Source organism: Vanacampus margaritifer, chromosome 1, assembly GCF_051991255.1.
Source record: "Vanacampus margaritifer isolate UIUO_Vmar chromosome 1, RoL_Vmar_1.0, whole genome shotgun sequence".
In the NCBI taxonomy this organism is placed as follows: domain Eukaryota; kingdom Metazoa; phylum Chordata; class Actinopteri; order Syngnathiformes; family Syngnathidae; genus Vanacampus; species Vanacampus margaritifer.
In genome coordinates this window covers 15,157,289-15,178,745 of record NC_135432.1, presented here as the reverse complement: position 1 = coordinate 15,178,745, position 21,457 = coordinate 15,157,289, and positions in this window count along the sequence as shown.

Sequence of the window (21,457 nt, the reverse complement as noted above, 5' to 3'; positions counted from 1 at the left end):
TTTTTACTTTCGGGACCTGGATTCCCCAAACCTGGAAAGCACTTGACCTGTACTTGTCCACATTAGAGTCGTGGGTGAACTGGGTTAGCTTATTACACAAGCACAGGGAGAAACTCCACACAGGAGGGCTGCCAGAAAAAATATATATTGGACCTAACATGTGTAACAATATGCGGACAAGATGTACCTGTATTATGTTTTCATAAATTAAATATGAGTTTATGGTCATGTCATGTTATTGGAAGCAGAAGAAAGTGAAGAACATGGCTCGTCCATCATTTGTCTTCCTTGGGCCACAAGCGCCATCTAGTGGGCCGCAAGGGAATTTCAGCGAGAGGCGCTTTGTGCGTTCTCATCTGGTAAAGATGTTCGTTGCTTTTTTTTCTTCGTAAGATGAGACGGAAGACGGCATTTTCATTTGTGATTGGTCAAAACAAACGTGCACAAGATGCCGCATCGTCCGATCAGCTCGAATTATTGTACAGAATGTCGCGCCTTTCCAGATTGATAATGTGAAGAACTCCTTTGAGTGAATCACAATTATCAATCTGGTTACACTGCCTTGTTTGTTTGAAAAAACACATGCACATAAATGCGCACAAAAGTTGATTTCGGAAATCTTTGCTTGTTGGACATCTTATTGGGTGTCAGTGTTTACACATGAATAAATATCATCGATGCCCACATTGTATCATGTTATCTGGTAATGACTTTACAAACCTTTACTAGATTTAATTTAGCTATTAAAAATAAACAATAATAAATCAACATAAATCATAATTTCTTAATGGGCCCCTGGCCACTTTTTACAGGAAAAGTTAGGCCCCAAGGTAAAAAAGTTTAATAAGCCCTGGTATAACACACATAAATAGATAGCAAGCATGCCATTTTTAAAGATATGTAAATGGCTTCGCGCCGTTTTGTATGCACATCGTTATGTAGGCGTACTTACCTGACCTGCCACAGGAATCGAATCTTTAAGCAAGGAAACATGTTTGCGTGTTGCTAAAGGATTATAACGACACCTTTTAATGCTAAATGCTAGTCCATCAATGGCATTTTCCATTATGTGCTCACATTAAGTTAGTGAGGGCATTTTCAAAGCAAAATTGAGTTCCCTACCACCATAGAGCACTCATATGTCAAGTTTGCATTAGTAAGACAAAGCAAAATAATTGCCCAAATGATGGGCGTATCTCGAAAATCGTGTCACTTGTATCTCAAGGCACTACAGAATTGTTTACGGGGACAACTCCAATTAAATCAGTCAAATTTGAGCTGTACTTTCTCCTGTGATTGTGTGATGCATCCTACATGATGTTCATCGCTGGGTGCTGCGTGCGAGGAGGCGGAGCAATGAAGTGAGGCATGTGTGATTGAGGCTAATTTGTGGCAGAGCTTATTTCCTGGAAGTGAGCTCATCCATCGGTGGTCAGATGAAATAGAGTCGAGGGTCCGGGCTCCCCGCAGCGATGTCCGGCAGAGGGAGGCTGATCAAAGAGCTCGTATGCGACCATAACACACGAAGTTTCAAAGCAGCCTCTCGTGATGCCGCTGATTTCCACACCCGGCGGCTATATCCGAGGCCGTCATGAGGGCGCGTGGCAACCTGTCGACTCCAGTGAAGCACCATTCCGTCTCCTCGCTGACCCATGTAACTCGTCAGTTGGACTGCAAGGGAAAGCAAATACAAGGACGCAATTAGATGAGAAACCATAGCTGTCAATCTTTTATATAAAACTAATTATCTCCCTGGAACACGCTGTTGCATCAAACAGTCTTATCATATGTTGGCTCGGATCACTTTTAAATCAGGGCTGTTACTTTTGATGTAAATCATTAATTTGTCAATGTTTATTTAAAATCGGCACTTAGGTTCATTTTTCTTGCGGGAATTCTGCTAACAAGATAACCTTTGACCTTTTCTATTCAAAATCTCAGTTGAAATGGCTTTTTCAACCAATAATGTTCTTGCTTTTGACACCGATATTCCAAAACATTCAACGAGCAAAGCACTGACAGTAGGTGTGCACTGTACCTAAAAATCTGAACTTTGACCTCAACTACCTGTAGAGTTATTGTCGTTGAAAAATAACACTAAAAGATTAACTTAAATTTACAACTGACCAATGTTTTAGCTCAGCTCCCACAAATATCTTCAGTCAGAGTGTTTTAAAAAACAATAGGGTTCATGCTTTATGAACTCATTCCCTGCCAATGACGACTATAGACGTCAAAAATTCATTTGAAGTATTTCTATTAGTTAAAAAAAAAATTCCACTTTACTTAACAAGAGTATGACAACCTAGAAAAAAAAATATTGTACATTTAGAACGGATATAAAACTTGTGATTAATCGTTAGTTAACTAGTGAAGTCATGTGATTAATTATAATTAAAAAAAAATAATCGCCTGATGCCCCTAATTAAAAATAAAAAGAAAATAAAAATTAGGGGCGTCAGACGATAAAATGTTTTTATTTTTTATTTAATTGACTCACGATTAATCACAAATGTTATATCTGTTATAAATGTACAATAAAAAAAAATTCTAGGTTTTCATAAAAAAATTAAATTAAATGAAAAAATGGTAAGCTATTAGAAATAGTTCACATGATTTTTTTTTTTACGTCTATAGCCATCAATGGCAGTGAATGGGTTAAAGGAGCCCATCACGGTATTTTAAGCCCTTCGACAGTTAACTACAGGCATATAACTGTGGGGAGCGGTCATAATAAGCTATTAATGCAGTGCATGCCCTAGCCCTTCAATAAAATCATTTAACATATTTAGCTGTCAGTGTCCTCTATTATACAATACCTTAGTTCTATTGTTTTGGTCTTAAATTCCTCTGTAATTTTTCCTGATTTCTTTGTGGAGAGCTGAAAACCAGACAGCTTGTTTTACGCATGCGCAATGAGAAATCAAGTTGTGTTAGTTCCGAGAGGTTGTCACTGGGATGTAATACAGTCGATATGTCCCTGTAGAATAGCCTAATTCCTTCCAAAATCAAGCTAGCAATAGCAATACCAAACATCATGTAAAGTGAAACAGCCAGTTAATCGAATCACATACACAAAGGCAATCTTTCCTTTTTTACCATTCGTTGTAAAAAAAGTATGAATAATTGTCTTTTCCTTACTTTGCTGAAGATCCGGTAGGTAAGGCGTTGGTCTCCCATCCTTCTAAAGCCGGCGTTTTTCTTCAAAAGAAAGGCGTGAAAATAGTTTTATATTATCCAGAGTGGCATCATCTTACCGCTGCACTGTGCACACTGTGCACAATTCACAAATGCAATGATGCAATACAGCGACGTAAAAAGGCTGCGTAGCGATCTGCCTATTTGCGTAAAGGACTTTTGTACTTGGAAACTGACTACGCATGCGCGAACGCACATCGCTACGCGGAAAGGGATGGTAAAGGCATCATAGCTGTGTGCCTTCAGCAGGAGAATGTTACAGGCCAGAAGAAGTCATGAGAAAATCACCAAATGTTGTCACTTTCAAACCATTATAGGTAGTGTAGGCTATCTGAAACGCAAAAATAATTTAAATAAAAATAATAAATAAATCAGCCTTGGTCAGGCAATCGCTACATTTGGCAGTGTTTATAATGAAGAATTTGCATTTTAATGTTGCTAAATGTTGCTAAAAAGTGACATTTCCAACTAGTATAGCACTAAAAGAAAGTACTGACTAATCAATCTCTCACAATCAATAGCAATATCAACATTTTAGGTCAACTTGTCAAGAAAAATGAATAGGGTTCTTCCTTTTAAAAAGAAACGAGTTATTGTATAAGAAAATAACTGAAATTGCACCCTGGAATCTGACCTACATTACTTCTTCAGCTGTAGCAAAATCTCATCAGATTGATTGTTGTCTTTTTAAATCAATGTGGTTATTTATTTTAATCCTTTTGTAAATTAAAGACTAATCCTGGAAAGAAATATCGAAAAATGCAATAGCAGACAGCTGAAAAGGGGACATTTCCTGAAACTAACCATCATCACACAACACCTGAGCCTTAGCATAGAACCCAAATGCAGACAAGACCAGAGTTTGGAAACAAAGAGTCGTTATATACAAAAATACAGTAACAGCGGAGCAGTGCTGCATTCAGACGGCCTTAAAGAAAGCACTCGACGGAGAACCCATGAGTAGGGCTGGATGTATGGAAGCATCCTCGAACAGCTTGCATGGAAAAATGTTGCATGGAAGAGTAGAAATACCTCAACATGCTAAGAGAAACCTTGACTAAGGAACCTCAACGTACTGACAAAAGTGTCATTCAGTAGCTCTCATTAGGGCAATGCACAATTTTATATGACAAAATAAAGGCCTACATGACAAGATAAGTTGCTTCTCCAGAGACCACCTTGAACATGAGTGAGGTCTGATCTGTGGCCCAAATGCACATCTCTGACTTGAAGCAAGCTGATTAAGAGGAAAAAATCATTAAGATAGCAATTCATTTCCACTGCAAGACAGTCTGAGTGTCGCGGGGATGCATTAATTGCAAACAGAATGGGGCCTTGTATTGCATTGTTCTTAATTCATTTTTATTGTCCTTTATTATTATTAATATTATTATTATAGACACAGTTTCATGATTATTATTATTATTATTATTATTATTATCAACAGTAGTAGTAGTAGTAGTAGTAGCAGTATTTTGTCCTTGCCTGGAGGCATTCAGGCATTTTGCAATCTCGCACAGACTTGTGGCAACAAATCATTGGACTCAGATGGCATCGGTATGGAAACAAGGCGGCACTGAAATAGCTGCAGAGCACGAGGCAAATATACAGATGGTCCATCTCCCGGCACATCAGGGCAGCCATTCAGCTGTCAGACCAGATGAATTATGTTGATGTAAAAAAAAAAGACACAATTAAGTACATTGTGCCAACAGCGCTACGTGATTTACTCTGTTGCTTTAAGTGCAAGCTAAGTGAAAATCCCAAAAGTCTTGCAAACATGCTAGATCTGCAATATGTTGGCTCCACAGACCGCTGCACGCCAAGCAATACAGACAAAATTGACTGAATTGACGGGTGGTGTGACCCATTTTGATGGTGGGTTTCATGGCCGTCTTATTTCGGTGTTACCTTTTGAATGGTATAAACAGGAAGCAAAAATAGTTTGTCTTCCATTTGCTGCTAAAACAGCTTCCATTCATCTGGGAACATTTTCTACAATATTGTGGAGGATATCAAAGGCAATTTTAGGTTGGATGTGAGAGAGCATGTTATACCATATCATATACACTCAAAGCCAAAAACATAACATTCTCGAAACTAGTCATAAGACGTTTTGATTTGTTAATCAACATATGCCACTAATTTTCCCATATAGTGAACGTTCACACTAAAGAAAACACCAGAGGATGCAGCATCATTTCATAGGAAACAAACACCTTGTTTTAATAGGAAGCGTATCAGTGGTGAAATCTCAGGAAATTGCAAGCTACTTGCTTTATTAGCACTGCTGGCTCGCCTGGACTCTTGATAAAGCATTTTGTTTTAATTAGGCCCGATTCCACACTCCAGCAGGGATGACCCGGTATTACGGTGAAGTGCCTGACGAGCCAATGAGCTGCTGCTCCTTCGTGCATTGCAATCATTTCTCACCAGCGCTCATCTCAGGAGCCCGGGACCGAATCAAAGGAGTCTATATTAAGAAGAACCAAATTGTTCAACACAGTAATCGCCTACATATTTTTTCATTCCTTTACCCAGTCACACTTGGAAAATTGAATGCTGGGGGGGAAATTATTTAGCATTGCTCTGCATACCAATGAGGAACCTTGAATATCCTTCACGGACTTCATTGTTTTAATGTATTTAAATGATACATATTACTGTGCTCTTTGATTGACTGGCACCCAGTTCCAGGTTATACCAGCCTCTTGTGCAACTGGGATGGGTTATGTGTGACCCTGGACAAGACAAATGGTAAAAAAAATAAAATAAAAAAAATAATATATATATATATTTTTTTAAAGGATGAATAAAGGGATATAGTATATTGGCTTTTGTTTCCCCGTTAGAGACCGTGTGTGTCCTTAATCAAGTTTTGATTTAAAAGTAATTTGTTACTGTGCTGCAATCAGAAGGACTCTTATCTCGATAATCAAAGAGTAAACATGCACTATACCCAAAAAAAAAAAAGCATGAAGGGCTAATCAAAGCGCTAAATTGACTTTAATAAGTCTGTGGTGCTACCACTGCAGAAACCAAATGCTCAAATGCTATATTTGGATTATTAATTTGTGGAATAATGAGGTGATATGTTAGCTAGCATGCTAGCAATCAAATGCATTCAGTGTTTGTAAGATTTGTCTTAGCTTAAATTTACGAAGAAAAACAGTTAAAAACCACGATTGTATTAACTGCATCTTTATAGCTGAATTTTCACGGCACGGTTCAAGGGATAATTTTCTTCTATAATGTGACAGGACAAAGGGGGTTGGGGGGGTTACAATATGAGCAAGTAAAATACAAAATTGAAAAAAAGCACAACTTATTGGTGAAAAAAACTCCATAACTTTGTTACTTTAGAAAAACCCAATCTCTTACCGCATCTAATTTGCTTCACTCCAAATGAGAGAAGATAAGATAGCTAAAAGACAAGGCAATTATATCCAGCGTTACACCGCCACCGTGCTTGATCTCGCACTCGCAGGTATCGGGAGGTGGGTTGCGTTTGGACCGGTGGTGGAAGACGATGACTGATGAGAGCTTAGCGGCATCTTGAGAGCCGCGCTGTTCCAAGACAGGGATTTAGTAAGTGTGCCTGCCTGCCAGCCCGTCCTCAGGACAGCGCCCAATCACTGTGATACCTTAATCCAACCTGGCCTTTCACATGGGGGTCGCTTGATATGAAATGTAAATGGGAAGGATTAAAGGTGTCGATAGGGAAATGTCACCATCACAATCTGACATACTCATTAAATCTCAGCAAAAAATACAAAGAAAGGGACTCGGGGATCGCGTGTCCTCAATGTCACCACGTAGCTCCGGAATCAAGACTATAGAGCTGAGTTGAATGATGTCAAGGAGTGTGACCTGGGGGAAATTATTGTGTATCTGCCGCTAAGCTAATGTGTGTAAAAGAAGAAAAAAAAACAGGAAACGGTACATGAAATAAAGAGTCAACTTTGTTCTTGTGATCATTTAAAAATAAAAATAGTCAGCCATTCCCACAATGGAATAGACATGCATATTTTTCATTCTTTCTGTTTTGGATGTTTTCCAGACTTCATAACAAATTTGATGGTTAGTTGTCATGTTGGCAACACAATGGGCCTTATAGTGAGCAGGTCTGCCTCAGAGTTGAGAGGTATCAGGTTTGAATCTCAGTAGCTCAGTATGAAGTCAGCATGTTCTCCCCATGCTTGTCTGGGATTTCTTCAGGTACTTCAACTTCCTCCAAAAACATGCATGTTTGGTTCATTGAAGGCTCTAAATTGCACATAAATGTTAATGTGAGTCCTCCCCTATGTGCCAGTTTTTCATGATGTTTAGGTTTTCATATGTGCTGATTTTATAGTTAAAATATCAACTGCTTATTGAGAAATACTAAGCGTAACATAGTTGAGGGTAGTCACCAGTTAATGTAATAACTTGCTCAACACAAGCATTTCATCCTCAAGACAGATTTATTTTATGATAATGCTAACTACTGCATGCAAGCTCAAGAGCTAGTTAGTCACAGGCCAACAAGTCCTCCGACAAATACGACCATATTGGTCGTTTTACCATGCATGAAAATAGTTGGGATTAGTATTAGGCTTTGAGTGAGGTTGTACGTGTTACGTCTTCCCATGGAACACGAATAGTTGAGGTTAAGAAGAGGCTGTAATATGGCTAAGTCAGATAAACGCTCTTCCGACCAAACAACCTGGGTTCAAGTCCCATTTACATGGCCGATAGGGGTCGCTAAACTAAAATGTGTCCGTTTAGTTCAAGCAGAACAGGATAAGTGGTGAAAGAAATGGAAGGGTGATTGAATTTTGAATTGTCTGTGAGATACATTCCTCCAATTAATACATAACACCATCCATTTTCTCAACCGCTTGTCCTCACAAGGGTCGCGGGGGGGCGCTGGAGCCTATCCCAGCTGGCTTCGGGCAGTAGGCGGGGTACACTCTGAACTGGTTGCCAGCCAATCGCAGGGCACACAGAGACGAACAACCATACTCACAATCACACCTATGGACAATTTAGAGTGTTCAATTAACCTGACATGCATGCCTTTGGAATGTGGGAGGAAACCGGAGCACCCGGAGAAAACCCACGCAAGCACGGGGAGAACATGCAAACTCCACCTAGGAAGGCCGAAGCCCGGACTCGATCTCACGTCATCTGCACTGAGAGGCGGACGTGCTAACCAGTCTGCCACCACCGTGCCGCCCTATATATATATATAGACAGACAGACATATATATATATATATATATATATTCCTTGTAGATAAATCTTTACTTAAACCAAATTATAATATTTGCAAGAATATTTTTACTCATTCAGAAATTGAGCCTCCTCTGAGTAAAGCTGCATGCATCTTCTTTCTTTTTTAACCAATTTCCTCAATCACTTCCTTCTTTGCTCCACAAATCTAATTCACATTAATTCAATCCTAAATTTCACCCCTCACACATGAAATATTGAGCAATGAAAAAGCACACAGAGCCCAAACGTATCCCGTCGGAGCTCTGTGCTATCATTATTAATAAAAATGGCATTAAAATCGTACACATAGCCTGAGGAGTGCCTTCAAAATTCCTCTTACGCTCTCCCAAAAAGCATTTCTCGCACATATTGCTCCATTGCAAACTTCCATTGAATGCATTGAAGGCAGGTGTAAGTATAAGATTCAATAAAGCACTTTCCAATGTGTATCACTTTCACACATGATGGATGAAAGTCTCACACTCAATTGATTCTAAGTGATGGCCACTATTAAATACATTCTCATCTGGTTGTGTTTTGGACAGTGAATAATGTATTTGTGGCTTATGTGGGGTGGGGTTATCATTATCAGTCTTGTTTCAACTCATCTACAGTATACAATGTGCATGTCTACTGGTTGTTTTTGTTAATGTTACACTGTGGCCTTGATAAACAGACATTTAAGCTTTTGCAGAGATCTCACTGCTTACATTTTTTATTTATTCATGTTTGGATGGACAATGTGAGTAGTAACACTAGGCAGAAAAATCAACAGCCAATTTGCCTAAGCATGCATGGATCATTTCGCTTTTTTGTTGTTGTGGTGCTTTTTACCAGCTACATTCTGAGAGGTAAATTACAGCATCAGTATATCGTAAAAAAAAAAAAAACAGAAAAAAAAAAAAAGCTTGTTGGGGACACCCGGTGCGCGACTTGCACTCAAAGCACTAAATGATGGCAGTTAAATGTTTATGAAGGCCATCAGGGCCACTTTCTCTCACAACTTTGCGACTCTAGCAGGAATCACAGAATGGTCATTTCATTTGTCTTTTAATTTTACTGTTAAGTGGTTAATTCAGGCTGGACCATTAGAGAGTGATTTTTGTCCACCTATCAGCAGTAATCTGGTGTTATTAACTGACCTGCTTGCATTTAAAGAAAAGTGTAATCGCATCTGAGCTTTTAAGGATTTTTACTGAATTCCAAAAAGCTAAAAGTGAAAAATGTCCTCCAAATAGAAAAGTGCAATGGAACATTCACTCATTTCACTTGTATAATATCAACACATACAATAAAAATAAATAATGTACATCGTACTTATTATTTTTATTTTTTTTAAACGTGAACAAGCCAAAGAAAGATTATGTTTTGTCTGGCATATCTCTAGTTTTCTGCACATCTGGACCAAAAATTCCTATGTCACAATTTGGTCAATTTCATCTTCACCAGTCTACCTACACATGTGCGTGTTATTCATTTATTTATGTATTTATTTAGCCATCCATTTTCTTAACCGCTTATTTATTTACAGTATTTATTTATTTTTTACAAATGATTGACCAATGTAAAGTACAGAAAGTGGTTTGCACTTTTTGAGCATGAAATATGAATGGTTGAACAAAAATGCCATTTTTGGGTTCTCCTGAAAAGTGATGATTTTGGAAGTACGCTGATTCCGTCTGACAGCAGCAATATGGAACACAATATACCTCAAATGATTGGCAATGGCAATGCCGCATTCTATTCATGTGCATCAACTTCTTCTTCTGTTAAATATGTATGATATTTTGCAGCTATATGAGAAAACTGGGAAACCATTATAGAAATGGAGGAGTCTAAATCCGCTAACGTAAAATGTTTGTGATAAGGGGTTATCACGGCCGCTGTTTGACTTCTTCTCAATTCAGGCAGAATAAGCTGCCAGAGGTGTTGATTCGCCCAACACAGGCTTGAATCCTGAATGACGGCTTGAGGCTAGTGATTGACGTCATGATCACTACTCACGTGCGCCGTTTGTCAGTGCGCCGGCCTCATGTTGTTGACCTCAGATAAGAAAGCAACACACATAAAGAGGTGCAAGGAGAGGGATGTCAAATTCCTTATTGCGCTTTAAAATTTGCTCCAGAAAGTCATTTAATGGGAGCTGGCGAGCGCCACATTCGTAATGGGAAAAAGCACGGCGCTAGCAACTCCGCGTCCCTCTGAGAGTTAATGGAGCTGCGAGTACATTAGCGTGTGCACGGCATCATGTGTGCATTGTCACGGATACAAGTGTATGGCACATCTCTTGACAGTCTTCTAACCCTCCCCTCCCAAACCCCAGCGAGTAGAGGATTATAATTAAATCACTCATAGTCATTATGACTGTACGCCCTTGGATATGTATTTCCACAAGTGTCATGAGGACAGTGTCAAACAAACATTCTCACAAAGAGACAATCTTACAAGATATGGCACTTGGGTTTCAAGCAAACAAGTGGATTTTGTCCGACCACATGTTGCACTTTTATGTATTATGTGTCCAAAAGCCATACAATAAAGCAGACCATATGGTGTATCATTCGCTAAGTCGTTAAGCTTTCAACATGATACATCCACAGTCTGCTTCCTAGTGGAATATTATCCAATTGTTGAAAAAAAAAAAGAAGGACGTTTCAGGCAGCAGCAGGCAGAAAGGTGTGCAGGATGCCTTTGAAGGTTAAATCCAGCATATCAAAGTGACTCAAGGATGTGACGGAAAACAAAGATCAAAGCTAACATACAAATCACAAAGCTAAATCGACCCATCGCATCGCCTAGCGATTGAGACCAAAGACAACAATATGAAGAAGAAAATATCTGTCAAACTGCCTCTCTCTAATGTCTAAAAAACAAAGCGCAATAAGCCTACATCCGTTTGCAACCAGGAGCTTGCAACTTGCCATCACCACAGGCCTCACGTTAGTAGGATAATATTAGCCTTTTGCTTAATAAGCTAACAACAGCATACCATTACGGAATTGTATCACATTCCTTTGAAATCACAACTCTGCATGTACTGTATATATGTGTTTGTCTTCTCAACACCTAAATTAATCAGGGAAAATGTAAACAAAGAAAAACTGAATTAAATTCAATAACAAAAACTTTTTGGGTATACTTATTTCTGTCTTGGCTGCTCGGTACACTATTGCTTAGTTAACAATGATTTGACAGAAATAAAAGATGGACTCGTGTACTCCTGTTTTTATGGTGGAGAAAGCTGAGGAATTTTTTTCCCTTTATTGATAAAAATCCATACATAAATAAAAAAATAAAACAATCTAATTCCACCAGCATTCGACCATAATAGTTTCACTGTAAATTGTATCAAGCAACCAATGACACATAACTGGTGACAAACACCCTCAATAACCAGAACAACTGAAAAAGGCCATACTTTACATAAACTTTGGAGAAAACACATTAGCAGCTTGAAAATGCAAACAGTGTCAACAACGAAGAGATTACATCGCTTTAAGCTATGGCTCGCCACCTCTTCATTTAACCCTTCCCACTTCCTAGAGAGCAGCTAATCACCTGAAGGTTCAAGGTTGCCAAGCAACAAACTACCAAGTGCTTGTGCAGCTTTGTTTTAATTCGGCCAGTTGGAGATAAACAGCATATGCCTTACAGGAGGAAAATAATTGTATACACTAGCTCAAAACTGCTCATAATATGACCGACTATGCCAATTCATGATGGTGCATATAAAGTTCTGAATAAACTAACTAATGCCACGACCAGATGTGGCTAGTAAATAGTGAACTGAATTTTCGAAAATGGCAAAAATAGGCATTCTCGACCGAAAGAATATGGCCGAAATAGAATAAGCAAAAAAAAAAAACGCTGTAAGCAAGCATATTTTTGAGTGTCCGACTCGCTACTCTGGCGTTTCACCGTGCGAGGAACACCGCACACTGGAGAAGGACAGGGGCGTCGCTTGGTAAACTACTATTGTGTAGCAATTCAGCGGGTCTAAAAAAAGTGAGCACTGCCGAGTACTGCACTTACAGGCGAGCCACTCTTTCTTCTGTAGCGCCTTTTTTTCTTTGATTGGAGCCCCTCGAGTGATTCCACTTTTTCACTTGCATCCCGGTGGCCGTGCTAAATACTTTAGCTAATGCTAGCACTATTGCTACCAACAGTTTAAAACACGGAAACACTTACCGCTATCTCCGGGTGGCTACAGATCTGTACAGGACGCCGTGTGTGACTTTGCAGTCCGTTCCCAAAGCCGATTGGCTGGTGCGAAGAAATGTATTGATTTATTTTTAAACGTTGGTAAATATGTGAATGTGTAGATTTTAAGTGAGACGCACCGTGCCCCGCTTCTAATACCAACACGTCGCCGCACCACACTGCACACGTGTGTGTGCCCGCCCGTGCAAACTACTGTACATTGACTATAAAGTGCAATCGCGCTGCCAGAAAATGCTCACCCCGCTTTTGGTGTTTAATGTCTGTGTGGACGCATTTCAATTTATATTGTGCTTTGTTAAAATGCCAGTGGTAAATACATATTTTATAACAATACTATAATTTTAATTAATTATAAATAATGCAATTACAGTAAAAAAATTGTGGGGGGGGGCGTTTTGGTTTTTGGTTTTCGGCCAAGCATTTTTCATTTTCGGTTTCGGCCAAAAATGTTCATTTCGGCTCGTCACTAGTTCATGACATTTACTGTCACATTTGATTAAATAACTTCATTTTTTTCTGCCACAGTAGCTTCAATGCTACATTTTACCGCTTGAGATTGAGATGCGCGGGCTCCTCATAAAGCGAGGACGCCGCCGACATCTCCCTCAGGCGCGCATTGTCAGCCTGCACCCAGCATACTTCAGAAACTGTATTTCTTCATAAGGGTTAGCTGCAGATGCTGAGCGTGTGGAGCTCCACCGGAAACACGTGACCTGTACCAAAAATGTGACTTTGAGCTTTTTTTTTAGGCAAATAAACAACTTTGTAAACTAACTCTTCGGCTAATTTGAAGAAAATACTATACAAAACATGTAGAAAATTTGAATATAAACCACCTCAACAACACTGAACGAAACCTGACTGCAGACGGACTTAACATAGTCCGTGCGTGTACAACGTCCTCAAATCAACTGTGATTTGAATGTTGACCTTTTTTTTTTTAAGGAAAACGAACATTTTGAAAGGACATTGAGGAAGGTTAAAACAAAGCAAGCCTCGTTGATATTTGATAAATTGAAGAATTTATTGTCTGATTTGACCTTTTTTATATTTAGTTTTATTTTCCTTATGTCTTGTTGGAATGCACAGTTCTATGTTATGTTGTGTGCTCAGGTTGCAATTCTCATGTTCTATGGAGAAAGACTTGGATGATTTTTTTAATTAATAATGGGGGGGGGGGGTCAGTTCATTTTCTCTAAAAAATTTAAATTATTACACTATATCGCCAGTGAGTGTTATCCTCAAACTTGTTTTCAATTGCATGTGACGCGTTATTATATGTTTACACCTAAATTTTAGGAGTACTTGATTGTGAGTAATTCCTAAGTTTTCAAGTAATTGCATTCGAGCCATAGGTTTTTAAATGCTTGAATTTGCAAGAGCGGGATTTAAAATGGAAAGGTGCTGTACCTGTTAATTACACCGATCTACAAAGATGTTCAATAATAAATAACAGGTGTTGTGAACTAGAAGGAGCTTCCTGCAGAGTACAGAATGATGTACAGTACTCTTTCAGCCCACCTCAACTGCCGAGGCTAGCGCTTTTGTTATTTAATATTTCCATCACAATATAATTCACAATCCATCCACCTTATTTAATTGTTCAGACAAACCACAGTGAAGCGTATAACACACGATGTACTGCAAAGTCTGAAATTACGCTACGTCACAATCGCCATTCGGTGGCGCTGCGCTACATCTTTGGTGTTCAAATGGGGAAACACGTGTTCCGGTGGTGACAAAAGCGCCAACAGCCGTGTCAGTTAAAACAGCAAAATATACTCAGAAATTAAAATAATACTCCTTAACGTTATAGTTTGAGTTAAATTATGGTTATGTTTAGTGTTATAGTTACGTTTAGGCTTAGTAAAAAAAAATAAGACAGAATTGGAGGTCACGTGTTTCCGGTTTCTCTATTTCTTTGGCTTGGTGCCGCAAACATCTCGTTCGTTTCCAAAATCCAGAAATGTATTTTAGCACGTGAAGTGACGTCAGTACGCTGGTGCACATATAATGTTGCGCTCAAGTGCGCCATGGAAAATCGTCAACTCTTCTTCAACACTCCCGCACAGTCACAGCTTTGAAAGACGTGCTTCAGAACTGAATCATGGCACCGTTTGATTTTACGTGGATCTGTGTTCAGAAATACCGACCCAAATCGGTCCATGCTTCAAAAAGTACCGTTTTCGGTACCCATCTCTAGTCACAACACGAGTCAACATTAACAACAAGCTTAAGTCAATGACACAGTAGGTTGCAGGCTGCTTTCTGGGTCATGGAGAAAGGCGGAGACAAATCTCACAGCAAAGCACCAAACAAAAATGTCAGAAAAAGTGGACACGCACGTCAATTATGTACCTTCTGCAATCTAGGGAATCAACATTTCATTGTTTTGTCTGTCACTGTATACTGCTGGCATAGATAGATAAAGTTATATTATTTGTAGTAAATAAATGATCATTTTCAGACCACTTACTGTAAGTGACAGCACAGTAATGTGCCAAGGTACGGGTTGTGAATCACTGCTCTAGTCAGTCACATTGTCATGTGGATATGCAGAAACATTTAATGGTTACTTCCTCGGCACGGTCATGCATTCATGATCATGGGTTGTGTCAACTTTTCATAAATAATCCAAAAAATACCTCTCACACTTGTTTTTGAGTTTGGCAAACATTTTGCATTAAACCTTGGAGAACCCACGGGGTCAAATTTGGCCCCTATAAATTCTGCTACTCAAATAACAAAGACCTTTTTTTTTTTCTTCAAAATTTAACTTCAAAAGTCCAGAGTGCCACTTCTGACCCCTGCATGGGGCCATCTAGTGGATGAATATTGCACTTACATGAGCCAGAGTGGTGGTCACAAGATGGCTGGCAACATGCTGTTTTGTTGAGCTGGAAATCAATCCAAACAAAATCATCTTCTCAGAAAACCATCAGATGGTAAAATTGTGTTTTTTTTTGTTCATCTATTTCATATCATGTTGCAGAATGCCTAGGAGTATGTTTTTTATATATATTTTGATAAATTAGCAACTCTGAGCTAGTTAAAAAAAAGGGTTAAAATTGAAAAAAACATATATTTTGGTGTTCAGTGAACTTATAGCAGTCATTTAATGTATAATTCATCATTTTCCAAAGAAAAAAAGGGTTCTTGGGTTCTCCAGGGTTAAAGTATACATCCACTGAAAGCTCATACAATATAAATACTATTTGATTTCCACATGTTCCGTGCCAAGCAGAAGAAAATAATGTATCTCCTAAAAGAACAAGCGAGGTGTAAGATGACTTAAGGAAGACTTTTTCTGTGTCTGGAAGTGCCAACACGCAGGAGGCCACGCATGAGCGCGCCATCTGACAGCTACATTTGTTTGCCTCGGCCCCCCGGCTGTGACCCCGGCTCCCTCCTTGCTTTGTGCAACCATGAAACCAAATCCCTTAATCAATCTCCTACAAGTTGCCCCACACCTCTCCTACCATTAAGGCAATTACACATACAAGTGGTCGCTCCTCAGAGCTGATAATAACAGCAGGGGTGCTGCACACCTCACTTGTTTTTTGGGCTGCTGGAGCAAATAAACAGCCACACTAGCCATAGGAGCTTTAAAGGCAAAATGTGAATACGTGTGTGTAAACTAGAATGTAGTATGTGAATAAAAGTAATTTATAGGCCAGGGGTGGTCAACACAATGATTATAAAGAGCACCACCAAAATAAAATTGCCAACACTTTCACAAATAGCCATACAAATAAATACAATTAAAAAATGGATGCCCTGGAGAACCCACAGGGTCAAATTTGGCCCCTATAAATTCTGCTACTCAAATAACAAAGACCTTTTTTTTTTTCAGCAGTGATTTTGTCCCTGTGTTCTTGTTTCTATTGGCCAAAGTGTGTTTGTACATTCAAAATCCAGTTCTAAAATGCAACAAGTAAAACAAAAAAATTATATTGTTCAATGTAGCTGTGTATTTGATTGATTATTTTTCTTAAATTCTAAATAGTTTACTGACAGTTTTTGTCATTCTGATTTTTTGAAATGATACCCCTAAATCCCAAAAGGGTCAAATTTCGCGCTAATCCTAAATTAGGGAATAAAGGGTTAAAATTGAAAAAAACATATATTTTGGTGTTCAGTGAATTTATAGCAGTCATTTAATGTATAATTCATAATTTTCCAAAGAAGAAAAGGGTTATTGGGTTCTCCAGGGTTAAAAAATGTGCATCATGTGTTTCATTTGTTCATAAGTGAGCTGAAAGGATGTTCCAGGTTTGAAATGTTACAATGTAACAAGACGTTCCCATATTGCACTCCAAAAATGGTTGGTTTCTCTCATTCGGATCAGGAACCAAAGTCCTGTGCACCTCTTTGCATATGTGCTTTCCTTTCTGTTTTATCTACTACCTGCCTAAAAGCTAAGGCCAATTTACGGCTACGCGGCTAGCAAACAAAAAAGGCCAGCCCTGATCTATATTCATGGAAAGATCACCATAGGCCTACTAGACAAAAATGCTATGACAAGGCAAAGCCGTTTTATATGAAGGATGCCCTGAATGCTTTAATGCATGTAATCATAACAACATCCCATAATATTTTATATAGGGGTTTGGGATTTTAAAATCGTCTGGCATTTCAGTACCTCCGTCAGCATGTACTGTATTCCACCACTGAACACTGGATTGCATTTCTCTGAGTCCTGCCTTGCTGCTGTAAGATCTTGAGCCAACCTTTATCGTTCCTAGTCATTGCGTGGTCGTGCCCATCTGTAAACATAGCACCAGTGATCGATTGTCATCTTTTCAGCAGCTAATGGCTAATTTGAATTCATCGTTAGTCTTACCTCTAAAGCTTAGACATTTTAAAGGTTATTTTTGTTCTAATTTTCCTAGTTTGGTTATATTGTGTGGATCACGTGCAAAGAAATACTAATAGTTTAAGCATCCTGCTACTGTACAAGTTGGCTTTAGTTTGTCGTGGCTGTGGAGCTTTCTTGCTGTAGTGCTCCAATAAAAAACAAATGCCAGCTGATTAGTAACAACTTTTGGGGATAAAAAACTATTGGAGCTTATTTTTCCTGTTCGTTGACTTTAGCTCAGCGTTCAACACAATGCAGCCACACCTGCTTTTGGGTAAACTGAAGGAGATGAATGTGAACCCGTACATCTCGAGTTGGTATCACTCCTTCCTGACACAGCACACACAGCAAGTCAGGGTCAACAGCTCCCTCTCGGAACCCAGATTGATAAGCACAGGCGCCCCACAGGGCTGCGTCAGCTCCCCCCGGTCCTCTTCACATTGTACACAAATGATTGTGTGACATCACACCCTGAGAACTTTATCATTAAGTTCTCTGATGACACCGCTATCGTCAGCTTGCTGCAGGCCGGCGGTAGCCCACTGGACTATTTCTCAGAAATAGAGAAATTTGTCCAGTGGTGTGACCGGAATCATCTTGTGCTCAATGTGGGGATGTGATATTTGTTCCAAAAACTTTTGTTGACCACAGGCCAGTCGTCATTAAAGGCAATCACATCAGCCAGGTGGGTTCATACAGGTATCTGGGGGTCCACATTGGCAACACACTCAGCTGGAGGGTACACGTTGGAAGTCTCTACTCCAAACTCCAACAGCGTCTCTATTTCCTACGCAGACTGAGGGTCTATGGAGTGGAGCAGAGGATCATGCTGTTGTTCTACCGGGCTGCATTGGAAAGTATCATCAGATACGGCATTGCGGCCTGGTACGGCAACCTGACTGTGCAGTCAAGGTCACAGATTGCCGGTCTGGTGCGGACTGCCATGAAGATCATGGGGGTCAGGAATCATCCTTTCCTACAGATGCTTTATGAGCAGTCCGTCACCGGACTGGCACAGAAAATGTGTTACTGACCCGACTCACATTCTGCATCATGAGTTCCAGCTACTGCCTTCCGGCAGGAGATTCAGGGCCCCCAGAACCAGGCTGAACCGCGACAAGAACTCATTCCTGCCGACATCCATCAAATTACTTAATAACCGACATTAACTAAGTGGTGCAATATATATATATAGGAGTGTGTGTGTATTATTTATTTTAATTATCTCTCTCTATTCTGTTGTTTTTCCTCACTGTAAACTACTGCTGCACTTCTTATTTAATTTTAATTTTATCTCTTTCTATTCTGTTGTTTTTTCCTTACTGTAAACTGCAGCTGGACGGAGTCCAGGAAAAAGTTCCCCACGGGGAAAATAAAAGTATATCATATCGTATCGTATCGTATCGTAAATGAGAAACCTTTCTCGGAATCTTTGACCTGCAAGAACTCATTTTGTGAACATAACCATTAATACCCAGCGGGTTCACTCTCAAAGATTACTTCTCCTTTGGTCTCTTGAGGTCTCCCTGATTTGTTGGAATTTAGATGTCTCTGGGGTTGGTGAAGGACTCTGGTTGGTGGCCTGGTGGGTGGTGTCTGGTCGGTGCTGGATTTCACTTTCCTTTCTTTTCTTTGGTCCTTCCTCGGCTCTCCTGACGGCCTCACGACTCTGGCTGGCAGTGTTCGGTTTAGGTGAACGGTATGGGATTTTTTAATAGGTTTTAGGTGAACTAATGAATACACACACACACACTCGCACGCACACACACATACTCACCCACATACAAAAAAAAAAAAGAGAGCAATGATGATGACATGTCAAATCGGTAAAATTACCGAATGAACAATACTGAGCTCTCCAGGAAAAAAAAAAAAATTACTTCCAATACTTCTACTACTGTTGCTTGACAGCAGAAACGCATTTGTGCCGAACCATTTTTATTATTTCTCACATATCTCTTCTCCACAAACGGCCAGGTCAAGATGAGCATAAAAAAAGTAAACATTCAATCAAGACACAAAACAATATGAAAAAAATCTGACCTATGAATATTGAAACATATTTTAAAGTAAAAGCAGGTTATTAATATATGAATACTTTATGTGTATGTAATATAATAATATAAAATGCATATACTAAACGTATGTATTTGCGACTGTCTCACCTCCACTACAATTTCATGCTGCACAGTTGTTATCTAGCAGAAGCTGACCTTTTGCGACCTCTGCCCGACACGGTTCATGCGACACATATCGACTTTCGGGATGAGCGCCTCTGCTAACTGCACATTGGTGTGTCCGCTCACACAAAGGAGCCGCCCGCCTGTTATCCAAAGTCAGATCCAGCTCAGACGACAATCCATTTCCGCGTCTCCTCTTTGCTACCTGGTGACAGCAGCTTTTCCGCTTCATTTCACCTGAGAGGTCCGTGCCACGCAGCTCGCCTCTCCGGGCTTGACCCCGCCTCAATCAGCAATCTTGCATTTAACTCACTTCTCCAGCAAAGGGAAGAGCGGATATCAATGTACGCTAGTAAGCAGAAGCCAAAAGATGCTCCAACATGGCACTGAGGTCTAAAGAGCAAGTCAAAAGGAAATCTTGATAGTGTCCCTTTCTTATATTTATTATACAAATGTTTGTTTGTTTTTTAACTCATTCACTGCCATTGGCAGCTATAGACATAAAAAATGAATTTTAACTATTTCTATTAGTCCATTTTTGTTAACAAGAGTATGAAAACCTAGAAATTATTATTTTTTGTACATTTAGAACAGTTATAAAATTTAACTAGTCATGCGATTAATCACAATTACAAATTTTAATCGCATGATGCCCCTAAATTTTTAATAATCTTTTCTTTAAAATATATATATATATATATATATTTTAAATATATATATATTTTTTAAAAAAAGATTATTAAAAAATTAGGAGCGTCAGGTAATTACATTTTGTAATCGTAATTAATCGCATGACTTCACGAGTTAACTCACGATTAATCACAAATTTTATATCTGTTCTAATACAATGAAAACAAATCTCGGTTTTCATACTCTTGTTAACAAAAGTGGGGGGAAAATGTTATACTAAAATAAAAAGTTCAAATGAATTTTTGACGTCTGTAGCCGTCAATGGCAGTGAATGAGTTAATTACTTGGTCTTTGCTTTTGTTAAAGTTGGTCACGACTTAATGACAGTGGAAGAATGTGAGTTCCAGGGTAGTTGTTAACACTACTGCTATACCATTTAACTTTTTCAGGGTCTAGGACCCTAAATAATGATGGACAAGAGGTAAGTAACACCCTGGACTGATCACCTGTCAGTCACAGAACTGTGCCACAGTAAAAGTGATTTGATAAAACTGTGATGAAGACTGTTTGACCTTCCCACAACCAGGGTGCTGAACACAGATGGTGCCAACAGTTGGTTGACTGAGCAAATTACACAAGTCAAGGTTAAATGCGGCTTGATTATGCAAACCATATGCAACTAAACATGCTAATCCCGTGCCACATTTCTCTTCAAAGCCTGAGAGGTGGTTCTGTAAGCACAAATTTGCTTGTGTTTGCGGCCCAGGAGAGGGAAAGGGGATCACTCACAGAGGCAGAGCGACATCATTTGGAAACGTGTAATCAGGATTCCGCTGATTGGCGATGTTAGTGCAGTGAAGTGGCTAATGACATAGGAACATTGCCTTGTTAACCCCTAAAATGGGCCTGAGACTCCATCGTGCTCATAGAAACAGACCTACAAGACGAGCATCCTGCTTCTGATGGCTGTGGGTTCATATTCATCTAAATATGGGATTGTCAAAGTACCGGTAGAGTAGTACATACTCTGGTAGTACACCAATTACGTATCCATCTATCCATCTTGCAAATAAGAAATACCCAAATCAGAAAAAAAAAAAAAAAAACTAAAGCC